Here is a 12,581-nt window from a genome sequence, read left to right as displayed (position 1 = left end):
TAAACCCCAAATCCAGCATAGAGGGGTTCAGTGAATCTGGTGTTGAATGTGTGTGAGTGTGTGAGTGTGTGTGCGTCAGAGACGCTGTAGAAGGACAGAGTGCAAATGTTGAGTATATATTAATGACCCATCATCATTTTAACATCTTTCCCCATCTTTTAACAATTTTTTTCTCTAAACTTACCCTTCAAAATTGCAATGCCTGTTACCATACGTCATACACATATCGTTTCCCCACTGGCTCTTCCAAAACTAAAAGTCTGATTCAGATGCATGTGTCTCTTGGATGAAAATAAATAAATCACAAAAATATTTTCTACAAAGTAAAAAGATTGCTCTTCTTTTAACTAAATTTCTCATACCTCTACCACTAAGCGAGAAAACAGCGAGTGAACCCACTCACAGAAGAACTTCAGAACAAAAGTTTACATCTCCAAACCTCTCTGCATAGCATTAATGTTTACCTGGTAGCATACTGTAAGCATTAATGTAAACATGAGTCAGACATAAATGTCATTGCCTACTTCTCAAGAACTCCTTCCTGTCCACAAATGCTCTGGTCCCGACAAAATAAGCCCTCCTGTCTTCTTTTCGTGCAGCTTCAACACTTGGCCACAGCTGACTCCTGATTTCTTTATCAACTACTGTCAGATCTTCAGCAAACCTCAACTTCTTTTCTTTCAAAAAGCTGCTTTTCTTTGCACTTTTCCACAGTAAGTCTCTGATATGCCTGGATCTGAACAGGAGAATCACAGCTCTTGGTTTCTTGTTCACGTCAAACCTCCTTCCCACGTGATGAACTTCAGTAGCGAATCAGCGATCAATTTCAGTAGTGTACTTTCCCTTTTCATCTAGAAGCACTGCAGCGCAGATGTCCATGACCTTTTGTTTAATGTCTTCTCCTTCATGTTCGTCAAGACCATAAAACCTCAAGTTCCACCACCTTCTATATCTCTCCATTTCATTCATTTTAACTTCCAGATCCAGTATTTTCTTGTCATGGGTACCACTCGATGTTTTCAGTCCAGTCAGATCTGCTTCAATGCCATTAATCTCACGAGACAAGAATTCTGTGGATTTCTGGAGAGCCTCAATCCCATCAGAGTTCATTTTAATGTTGTTGTTTTTTCAAACCGTTCAGCTCTTTCGTTATTTTTTTCTGTCAGCATTCTGACAATGTTGTAGCACTGGACTTAAACTGGAGCAAAAATAAATTATGTTTATACAGTTTATTAAAAATACTCAATCACAAATTTAATCATCAACAACCTCTCACGTTCACGCTCCTGTTGCAAACCGCAAATCCAGCAAATGTGATGGGATTTTCTGTCAGGACCACTACCATCAAATATGATTGACAATTAGCATACAGTTTGGATTGGCGGTATGGTTCCATTCTGGGCGAGAACTCCCTGCGCAGCCATGCAGCCTAGCATGGATAAGAGCAGGGAGAGCAGCAATAACCCCCCAAAACAAAACCATATGCCAAAATCCCAACAGCGCAATCTGGATACTTTTATAGTTACCTGAGTGAGCCAAGGCAACAAGCATGTTGCCAATACCTGAAAAGCTTGAGCAACAGCATGTTACCAAAAATACCAGAAAGCCTTAAGCAACAAGTATGTTGCCCTTACCTATATGGCCTAAACGAGTATGTTGCCAATACCCACATAAGCCATAGCAACAAGCATGTTGTCAATAACTGAAATGCTTAGCAGTAAACATGTATATTGCAATGAATGACATAGGCTACCACCTGAAATGAAGAAGTGAAAATTGAGATATCAAAATGAATCAGCTGCTTGCTTGTTATCCGCAGTCCAGATCCAGTTTCTTTGAGTGACGCCTGTGGACTAGAGATGAGAGATGGAGATTTAATTTTCAATTATCTTTTTCATTGGAAATAAGTACTGAAGTACAGATGGATGGTTTAATGTAACAAGCGTGATGCTGATGCTTTGATATATTTAGTCACAAATATGTAGGTTTGAAAAAATTCCAATCACTAGACAAGATATTTATTGACGTGCACTGCATATACTATCACCTGTCAGTGACGTCATAACCTTGTTATACTTGGTTGTAGTTTACTTCTGTAGAAACCAAGAAAAAATATATATATATATTAAAAATAATATATATATATATAAATATATATAAATATATATATATATATATATATATATATATATATATATATATATAATTTATTTTTTACACACTACCCCCACGACTGAGGCTGATAGAATGGTTACATCCTGATGTTAGCGTAATATGTTGAGCACTATAGATCCAATCTTATGGGGGAAGCATACACCCTACAGCAATAGCTCAGACTAGCAGCAACAAAATGGATACAACTAGCATGTTTGTATAACCATAGGACTAGTATTAAACTAGTGTAGCCTGGTCGGGGAAGCATACACCCTCTAGCTCTGAGTCAGATGCAGTGCGCAGCTAAGCAATGAAATACAGTGTGCATTCATGAACATGATTTCTGCTCCCGTCCTACGGATTCCATCGGCTGTGGAGGTGAAGATGACGACTCCCATGATTCCACACTCCTTCACAGGACCATCAAGCTACGATGTTCTTAGTGTCACTGAATACCAGACCTCTGCGGAGAATGTACTGTGTATTTTGCACTAGTATGTTACTGATATCTAGATAGCTTTAGCCACAAGCATGTGGTTACCTTAACACAGCATGTTGCAATAATCAGATAGAATAAAGAACAGGCATTTTTCCAATGCAACCAGATAAGCATAAACAGCGCTTGATTACTACAGCATGTTCCTGAGGACAGTATGCGCAAAATACTAAAAGCCAAAGTAACAAGCTTATATTCGATAACATTGCACTAGAAATCACCATACGGTACTGATAGCAATGTTGCTGAAATGACAGAATATTGCTGATACCTAAAAAGCTTAGCACAGCATGTGACAATGACACCTGGTATAAGCCTAAAACACAGCCATGTTCCAAATAACGACTGGGTTAAATAACCTTAAAAGTAAAACAACCATGTTACCAATAGCAACTAACAGCTTTACGTCAATAGCCACTAGATAGCCTTTAGAACAAGCAGGGTTTCAATAATATATATATATATATATATATATATTATATATATATATATATATATATATTTATTTTATACACAGCTTAAATATAGCCTACCACCATGTTGAATTTCAGCCTATAAAAATGCAAGCCCTTAAAAAACAATGCATCAAAATGAAAGCACTGTATACAATACACTAAGATAGACCAAGCGTGTCCGATAACGCTGAAGTGACTCAACTGAATAGTGACTGTTTACGATGTCTTTTTTTAAAGCTGCGCCACAGCAGAATTATTCCTTTTGCATCATGAATTGTTAATTCCTATCAAGCAAGCTGCTTGAATCTGTGCTGCGGTGCAATGCGATCAGTTGCCAATGACAACAGATAGTAAAGCATTGATCGCATGAGCCTAGCAAGAGCATTTTGATGAAAATGACTAAGTTAGATAAGCCCAAGCCACATGGATAGCATTAGCAACAAGCATGTTGCCAGTACCCTGATAGCTTTTAGCAATGAGTATTAGCTTAGCTTTGAGACTTTCAGAGATGAATGGAGAATGAATCCTGTGTCCTGTGTCAATAATGCAGCGATGCGAGCAGCAATGCAGACTGAGGTCACTTCCAAATCATACAACTTATGATCAATGCGGCAAATCTTGTGTTCAAGTTTAAGAGGTGAAATCCTTGTGGGGATTGAATTCCTCTTGCTAAATTCCCGATTGCACGATTCCTTGTGAGATGATGTTGTTTGCCTGCCGAATTTCGCCATTTAATTAGCTCCTGAGAAACGCAATAGCTGCTGATAATACTGAAGGAGCTTATGTATACGGTGATAGGCGTCATATTCCTATAGGTAGACATGGATCAGCTGAGAGTCACTGATGTGAGCTTGACTAACGTGACCTGCCAGAACTGATGCTATGCTTGATTATTAACAATACAGTACTTACCCTCTTATAGTCTCTAGAGAACCTGATGCTATTTACTGAAATCAAAATTCAAACAAAACTTCAAAGGTGAATGCTACCTCACAGATGCAACACATGAGAGAATTAAAGAGCAGCTTCGATGCCTCTGATTGGCTGTAGGAAGCAACTGGATATATATAGCCCTTAAAATTCACCAAATCTCTAATATAACACTATACTATTAATATATTTTAGTGATACTGATAATGTGATGAATTAGAATCAGAGAACCTACACATTACACATAAACCTTGTATGTGCTTTACCTGACATACATGAGCATGACTGTATGATCTTTTCTGCAGTTCACTCAGTTTATCAAACACAAATATAAACTGTAATTAAGAATAATCCATTTAAATGAGTGTCCAGTGCGAGTTGATGTCAGTGTTTATTGAACACCTCCCTCTAGTGGTGCACATCATCATCACATTCTCAAGTAACGCAACGCACGTGTTAAAGGGACAGTTCACCCAAAATTAACATTCTGTCATCATGATGTTGTTCCAGACTGTTGTTCTCCCTGGTAAAACAGTCATGAATTTTCATTCTAACACGTCTGCATACAGACATCCCAGCTAGAAATTTTTTGTTCTAAAAATGTTCTAAGAACATTAGCATGTATTGTTCTATAAATGTTTTCAGCGGCTAGTTTTATTTTTGTTCCCAGAATGTTCTTTTAAAAGTTTGGAGAACATTCTTTAAAAACATTAAAATGTTTAGTAGTAACATTCTTTTAACATTATTCTCTAACGTTATTAGAAAGTTTTCAGCGGCTAGTTTTATTTTTGTTCTTAGAATGTTCTTTTAAAAGTTTGGAGAACATTCTTTAAAAACATTATTAAAATGTTTAGTAGTAACATTCTTTTAACATTATTCTCTAACGTTCTTAGAAAGTTTTCAGCGGCTAGTTTTATTTTTGTTCTTAGAATGTTCTTTTAAAAGTTTGGAGAACATTCTTTAAAAACATTTTTAAAATGTTTAGCGATAACATTCTTATAACATTATTCTCTAACGTTCTTAGAAAGTTTTCAGCGGGTAGTTTTATTTTTGTTCCCAGAATGTTCTTTTAAAAGTTTGGAGAACATTCTTTAAAAACATTATTAAAATGTTTAGTAGTAACATTCTTTTAACATTATTCTCTAACGTTCTTAGAACGTTTTCAGCGGGTAGTTTTATTTTTGTTCCCAGAATTTTTTCTTTAAATGTTTGGAGAACATTTTCTAAAAACATTATTAAAATGTTTAGTAGTAACATTTTTATAACATTATTCTCTAACGTTCTTATAATGTTTTCAGCGGGTAGTTTTATTTTTGTTCCCAGAATGTTTTTTTAAATGTTTAGAGAACATTTTTTTAAAAACATTATTAAAATGTTTAGTAATAACATTCTTATAACATTATTCTCTAACGTTCTTATAATGTTGTAAGCGGATAGTTTTATTTTTGTTCCCAGAATGTTCTTTTAAATGTTCGGATAACATTATTTAAAAACATTATTCAAATGTTTAGGTGTAACATTCTTACAACATTATTCTCTAACGTTCTTAGAAAGTTTTCAGGGGGTGTTTTTATTTTTGTTCCCAAAATGTTCTCTTAAACATAAAAAATGCTTAACATTGTTAAAACATACAATTTTATTAATCTCTAAAATAAAACAAAAATCTAACAGGATTATGAATGGCATCCACATAAATTATTAGAAGTTCTGCGTACAGTAGATGCCCAACATTACATGAAGAACTCAGTAAAGTCCAATGTGCAATCACACGTCTTGACTGCTGTTTGCTCAGAGCGCTCATCATCAGTCTTTGGTTGTCTTGGTTCTTGCAGAAAAAGAATAAAGTCATCTGCATTAATAGGTGTTCTACTGTTCTTCTCTTCTTGTTTTTCAGCTGCTATCCCAGTTAGCAGAATTGAGCTCCATTCTCTGTGTGCATGATAGAGTTTTTCCTCATAGCCTATAAAAGAAGATCATGCAACAGTGTAAACAAAAATAATACAAATACATATTACATATTAAGATCACAAGCAATATTGACTTTGAAAACTTTCAAAATTAGCCAGCCTAATTATTAATCAGAAATTAATTAGATTAGTTTATTTAAAAGTATAAATATGATACCTTATGAGTATCTATTTTGTTTCTGTAATTTAAAACATATACTTAATCCATTATATACATGTTAATAACACAACTAGAGGCTAAATTATTTTAACAAACTACAAACTTGGCTTGAGAAGTGTTAACCTTGAACTCAGGTCACCTTGAGCACAGCTGCAGCATGTCACAGCACTGCCCACGATGCTTTTGCACTGCTCTGCTCACGAACAGCTCAATTTCATCAGTTATATTGTCTATGGATTGTTACATTTCTTACAGATTTCTGCTTGTTTTAAATCAGATACAGATAAAGTAGAACTGCATTTGAATGCATTGGCGATGGAACAATTTCTAGTGTGATTTAATCATACCTGTGTATCGTCTCTTTGCTATTAGCTAAGCTGTAAGTTTTAGTTACTTAAAAAGCAGAAAGAAATATGCTATAACTTCTGTTTCTACGCAGTTTCTTATTGAGAAATCACAGGACAGTGTTGACACTAACTTTCTGTGCTCCAGTAGGTTTCTGTGTGCGCACAATCTGCATGTTAAATGTGAGCTACTGTCTGTGCATATGAAAGCTTGTTTCCGCCATGGAATACAATTTTTAAAAAAGGTAATTGCGACTCACAATTCAAACTTTTTTTTCTCAGAAGTGCGATATATAAACTCGCAATTGGCTGTTTGAAAGTCAGAATCACAGGATAAATTAGTAAAACCTGAGAAAAAAAAGCAATTCTGGCTTATTTTGTTTTTGCTGTCTTTTCTATATGAGGACATTAATGCACTTCATCAATACAGCCGCTCTTCAGCAGCATTTTAGCTTCATTTGAGAAAAACTATCATCATAAAACACAGAGAGACTCAAAGGTCTACACGGCAATCCGTCAAATAAAAGTTTGGTTTAACCTTTGAAGAAAGTTTTGCTTAAATCATTACATTTTAAATAATTGGTTATAGCAATTTAATTAAACCATTAAAATGGAATCAAGAAAACAAAACAAAAAAAAACTTTTGGGAGATGCGAGAGCGAAGTAGTCCAGTGATAATTAACAGGCAGCCATGGTTAATGCAATTTGCAAAGACCCGCCCCCTTTAGTTACTGTTGCTATGTCCAACAAGCCATGGCGCTCTCACGCCACACATCATGTTGTCACGCAATGAAAAATACATTGCGGATCAAAGAAAAAACGTTGAAACGTCTAAACGCTGAGACAAGACAGAGCAGGTTACTTTTGATATGAAACAAAGTCTCAACGTTTAATTTGTGTAATTTCTGTAGAAAAAAATTTTTTTTTGTAAAATAGAAATGTAAAAAATAAATACCTGTCAATCAAACTCCCTCGAAGGGTGAATTCTGAGGGGAGTAAAAAAGACAGCTCACAATTCTGATATTTTCTTGCAATTGTGTGTTCCTGCCTCACAATTCTGAGAGAAAAAACAACAAAAAAAACGGTAATTTTACTGATGGAAACAGACAGTAAAAAAGTGGACTTCAAAGATTTCTTATTCTGTAGCTCCCTGTGGGATTTTTTTGACAAGTCCATAAAAATGCATCCATCCATGATAAAAGTACTCCACACGGCTCTGGCAGGTTAATAAAGGCGAAAGGTGAAGCGAAGTGATGCATTCGTGTAAGAAACATATCCATATTTTAGGGCTGGGAATCGATTAAAAAAAAGTAACTGATTATTTACACAATTTGCTGTAATTAAATGCAATTAATTGCATTTCCCCCAAGCTTGTAATCATCAATATTTAAACTTAGAATAACCTAATTAAACAACACAGGAAAAAAGGAACAGAAAATAGCCCTGTATTAAAATAATATTAAACATCAATATATCAATATATTATTATTTTTCAATAATCAATCAACATAATCAATTTAACAATTTATTATTATATATTTTTTTTTTTACTAATTATCAAAATAAAACATAGTCCTACAAAGCTATTATTACAAGAGCATGTGATCAGAGCAGGTAATTTTACCATTGTTGCCAGCATGACTATACCAGCTCAGTAGGGCTATTTCACAGAAGTCTACTACTGAGAAAATTCACGTTATTTGACTTTGCTTTCCAGTGCATGATCGGTACATGATTGGAGCGTTTGGGCCGTTAACGACAGAGCAGAACACGCAGCGCAAACACGGAGCAGAACATTGAGCAAAGAGCTCAATGTTTGCTCAATGTTGTGTGTGTGTGTCAGTGCGCCGACACACACACACGGAATGGAGAGCGCGGCGCGGAAAAGACCCGCTCATGAAAGCTGCGTGAGAATAAAACCTGATCGCCGAACACGGAGGGGCGGGACGGCATATTTTGCAGCCTTTTCCGCAACAGGAAGTCATTAAAACGAGGCAAAAAAAGTGCTGCGTTAATTGCGTTATTTTTTTTTAACTCGTTATGCATCTCAAATTAATCGCAAAGATTAACGTGTTAATTCCCCCAGCCCTACCATATTTATAACTTTATCGACTTAAATAACTAGCTTCCAGCAGACAGCCATATGCAAGTCAAATTACGCCCAAAGAGTTATAGAGTCAACGCATCGATACGCATACGCGCCTGCAAGGCTACGCATCGCTACACTTCGGCCGCCATTATGCATCTATGCGTAGCAAAATGTGTCGTCCCAGTTTTTGATACGCGACGCACCATTGTATGCAATACTATGCGTTGTTGGTGGGGGCAAAACTGCAAGTTGCTTGCGTCCGACGTGTAGACTATAAAAGCCTCTTGTCGATGTATGACGTAGGAGTAACATAAGCTTTGACGGCTCTCGCGGTTCAAACAAACAGGGCTAGGTAATAAATTCAAGCTCCTCCCACATTTCTCTTTATATGATTCTCTTTAATGATAATTTTTCTAAAAATCTCTGTGGAAAGAAAGTCAGATATAAATCTGGGACAGATATAAATCAGGCACGAGGGAGAAAAAAAGAGACCATTTTTATTTTGGAGTGCATTGTGCCTTTAAAATTGACTACGGTTTTATAAAATGCAGTGGATACTTACTAGTGATGGACTTGTTTCTCTGTTGGTGCCTGTTCTGCTCCGTGAACATTGTTCCAATGCTTGATCTTAAGAAAATTTTAAAAGTGTGTTAATGTGTGTTAACAGACTATTGATCTGGGTGACATAGGACCATTTTTTATGTTTTCCTTAAGTGTTAGGCTATATAAATCTGGAGAACCCTTACTAACATTAACCATGGTTTTGCTACACTAACTAAATGGTAATAAATTATTGTAATCAATCCACCATAAAAACATTGTTTCTACACTTTACTATAATAAAAACCATGGTTAATTTAGCAAAGGACCCTGGGAACATGTCCTAAAAAGTTCTCTCGTTATTTACCGGTACTCCATGTTGTTCCAAAACTGTATGAATTTATTTTGTATAACCTTAATTAAGATATCTTGAGAAATGACTTCACTGTTTTGTTTTTTTCCATAAAATGGGTTCCAATGTTGTTTTATTCCCAACATTCTTGTGTTTCACAGAAGTAAGTCATACAGGTTTGAAAATAATTTCATTTTGAAAGGACATTTATGTTATGTATAAAGACACAATGTTCTCAGTTCACTCATTGTAAAGCTCCTATGCTGAGGTTTATTTAATTTTTTTCAAAATGTTGCAAGTAAAATGTTCTAATTGTGTTAACTCGTCACATTAGAAAAACGTTTTATAAAGAACATTCAACATCTCATCTCTCAATGATATCCTCAAAACATTTTCCTAATGTGACAGAGAGAATGTTCTTCTTTTGTTTTTATGAAACATTGGGACAATGTTATATTGAGATCATTGTACAACTTTAACTTTAGCAACATTCCCAAAATATGCTCAAAATGTTGCAAGTAGAATGTTCTTCTTTTGTTATCATGAAACATTGGGACAATGTTAATGTGTGTTAACAGACTATTGATCTGGGTGACATAGGACCATTTTTTATGTTTTCCTTAAGTGTTAGGCTATATAAATCTGGAGAACCCTTACTAACATTAACCATGGTTTTGCTACACTAACTAAATGGTAATAAATTATTGTAATCAATCCACCATAAAAACATTGTTTCTACACTTTACTATAATAAAAACCATGGTTAATTTAGCAAAGGACCCTGGGAACATGTCCTAAAAAGTTCTCTCGTTATTTACCGGTACTCCATGTTGTTCCAAAACTGTATGAATTTATTTTGTATAACCTTAATTAAGATATCTTGAGAAATGACTTCACTGTTTTGTTTTTTTCCATAAAATGGGTTCCAATGTTGTTTTATTCCCAACATTCTTGTGTTTCACAGAAGTAAGTCATACAGGTTTGAAAATAATTTCATTTTGAAAGGACATTTATGTTTGGGTCAGCTAGGCCCGTAAACTCATATCAAGAAGACAGGTAAAATATTGTCTGGAGGGTTTGGACCAGTGTGCCTTTGAGCAGAGTTTACATGTTCTGCCTCTATTTCACGTGTATTTTACTATGACAATAGCCTACTCACCGCAAGATCGTGTGGCTGGATAATATTTATTCCCAAAATTCCTAGATAATGGGAAACACACACATACAGCAATATTATTAGCTATTTGTATTTACTTACTAAAAGAGACATTTGCAAAAGCTTGCAAAATTTTACTCACCAGCTCAAAAACATATTATGATGATGACTCATCATTTTGACGGTAGGCCGATATCCCGCGATCAACAATATTCAAAAGCCTAGTTTTCATAGTGTGGTTCGAGTTCCTCTCTGTATAAAGACACAATGTTCTCAGTTCACTCATTGTAAAGCTCCTTTTTTTATTTTTTTTTATCAAAAACTAAGTTAGCTGACAATATTTACACATGCTTAGCCTGAAACATTGACATAATGTCGATATTGCTCTAATCGCATTTAAAATTGGCTTCTCAATTTAACACACTATATTTTGATGTAGCAGAATGTATTTTTATATAAAATAAAGTTATTTACCTTCCGCAGATTGCAATATGTCCGTTACACGTACGTTGTTAAAATTCGTTGTCCATTTACATCCCGCAACTCGCTCAAAATAAAAATGTAACAGTACGATGCAAAATAATCCATGTTTTAAACAATGTAAAAGCCACAGAACCGAAGGAGGCTAGTACTGAAGATCCCGAGCAGCAGCAGCGCGCGCGCGCACACACACACACACACACACACACACTCTAACAGACGAATATTCAAACTTGACCAGTAAAAGGCGCGCATAGCTGTCATTGGCCAGATTCCTGGATGACAGTCTGAATAACCAATCATGCTCAAAACAACTCGAAGAGACAGCCAATAATGTGGTAACATTGCAATTACAGGAAAAGATGACATGTTTTAAAAGAAAGAATATGAAAAAAATGTGCACGTGCTATTTATTTAGTTGTATTTGTAAGCTGGCTGTTATATTTAATCAATTGGTTAAATGGTGTCTTCATTGCAGTGCATGATAAAAAAAAAAAAAAACTTACAATAACATATAAATAATAATAATAAATAACATAAATAATATATACCATATATAACAAAATTATATTTACCACTGCTCTGCCAACAGCAGTTTAAAAGAGCAAACATATTATATATTAAACAGAGCAAACATTGCATATGTAGGCTATTCATATACAATTCTGTATACCTTACCTACATGAAAAAATAATGGATTGGTGTCATGGTGACATTAGAGTTACATTCATGTGACCCATAATGATCCTTTTGCACTTTAACAAAATATTGACCTTTCCTTTAGAAACACTCTTATGCCTAATAATGTCAACTTGCTTTTCACCCTGTGTGGCACTGTTACACAACCTGTTGGTTTAGGGTTAATCCTCTGTCCAACACAACACTTTGCTAACATTGGCATAATTCTATACAAGTTGCAACATATACCCCGGGTTTCACAGGCAAGGTTTAAGCCTGTAGTCCCAGACTAAAATGCACGTTTGAGCTGTTTTACCTGAAAGCAACTTGCACTGACAAATCTTAAAATATGTCAGTGCCATTGTTTTGTCTCAAGATGCACACCAGTAATGTTTCTTTTTTCTTTTTTCTAAGGCACATTTTTAAAAGCTAATTAAATGCACTAAGGCCTAATCCTGGCTTAATCTAAACTCTGTGAAACCGGGTCTGGGTTAGAAATTAAGGGTTAAGGTTAACCATAACTCTAACCCTAACCCTTGTCTACAGACTTTTATTTAACAGCATGGATAGACTCCAAGGTGTTGACTGCAGTGGTTAGGCCTTTAGCGTTGATACAGGATGAATAACTTCTCACTGTGACAGTCTGTAATGTATTTTAGCAAAGAGTGTTTGTATGGATTGTCCCTAATTAAGCTAGAGCTATTGGTGCATTCAAGTCATGTCATAAAGATCGTATTTACAAGTTGAACGCCAACACAATGATGAGAATATGAGTAGGAA

The 12,581-nt window shown here is 35.3% G+C and overlaps 1 long non-coding RNA gene across 2 annotated transcripts; it reads right to left on the bottom strand.

Moving 5' to 3' along the window:
* Positions 1-5,653: 5,653 nt before the first annotated feature.
* On the bottom strand, positions 5,654-11,297 carry LOC311077521. Of its 2 annotated transcripts, none has more exons than XR_014604907.1 (6): positions 11,118-11,297; positions 10,786-10,895; positions 10,647-10,687; positions 9,158-9,222; positions 7,462-7,563; positions 5,654-6,350 (listed from the first exon to the last, which is right to left on the bottom strand). It is a non-coding gene; the product is annotated as an uncharacterized lncRNA (long non-coding RNA). The 2 variants fall into 2 exon arrangements; XR_014604908.1 differs by having other exon boundaries at positions 5,979-5,995.
* Between the last annotated feature and the right edge of the window lie 1,284 nt (positions 11,298-12,581).

Source organism: Abramis brama (assembly GCF_963993115.1).
Source record: "Abramis brama genome assembly, chromosome: 2".
NCBI classification, from domain to species: Eukaryota; Metazoa; Chordata; class Actinopteri; order Cypriniformes; family Leuciscidae; genus Abramis; species Abramis brama.
The sequence above is the reverse complement of the archived record's forward strand: the minus strand, read 5'-3'. Positions and strand labels throughout refer to the sequence as shown.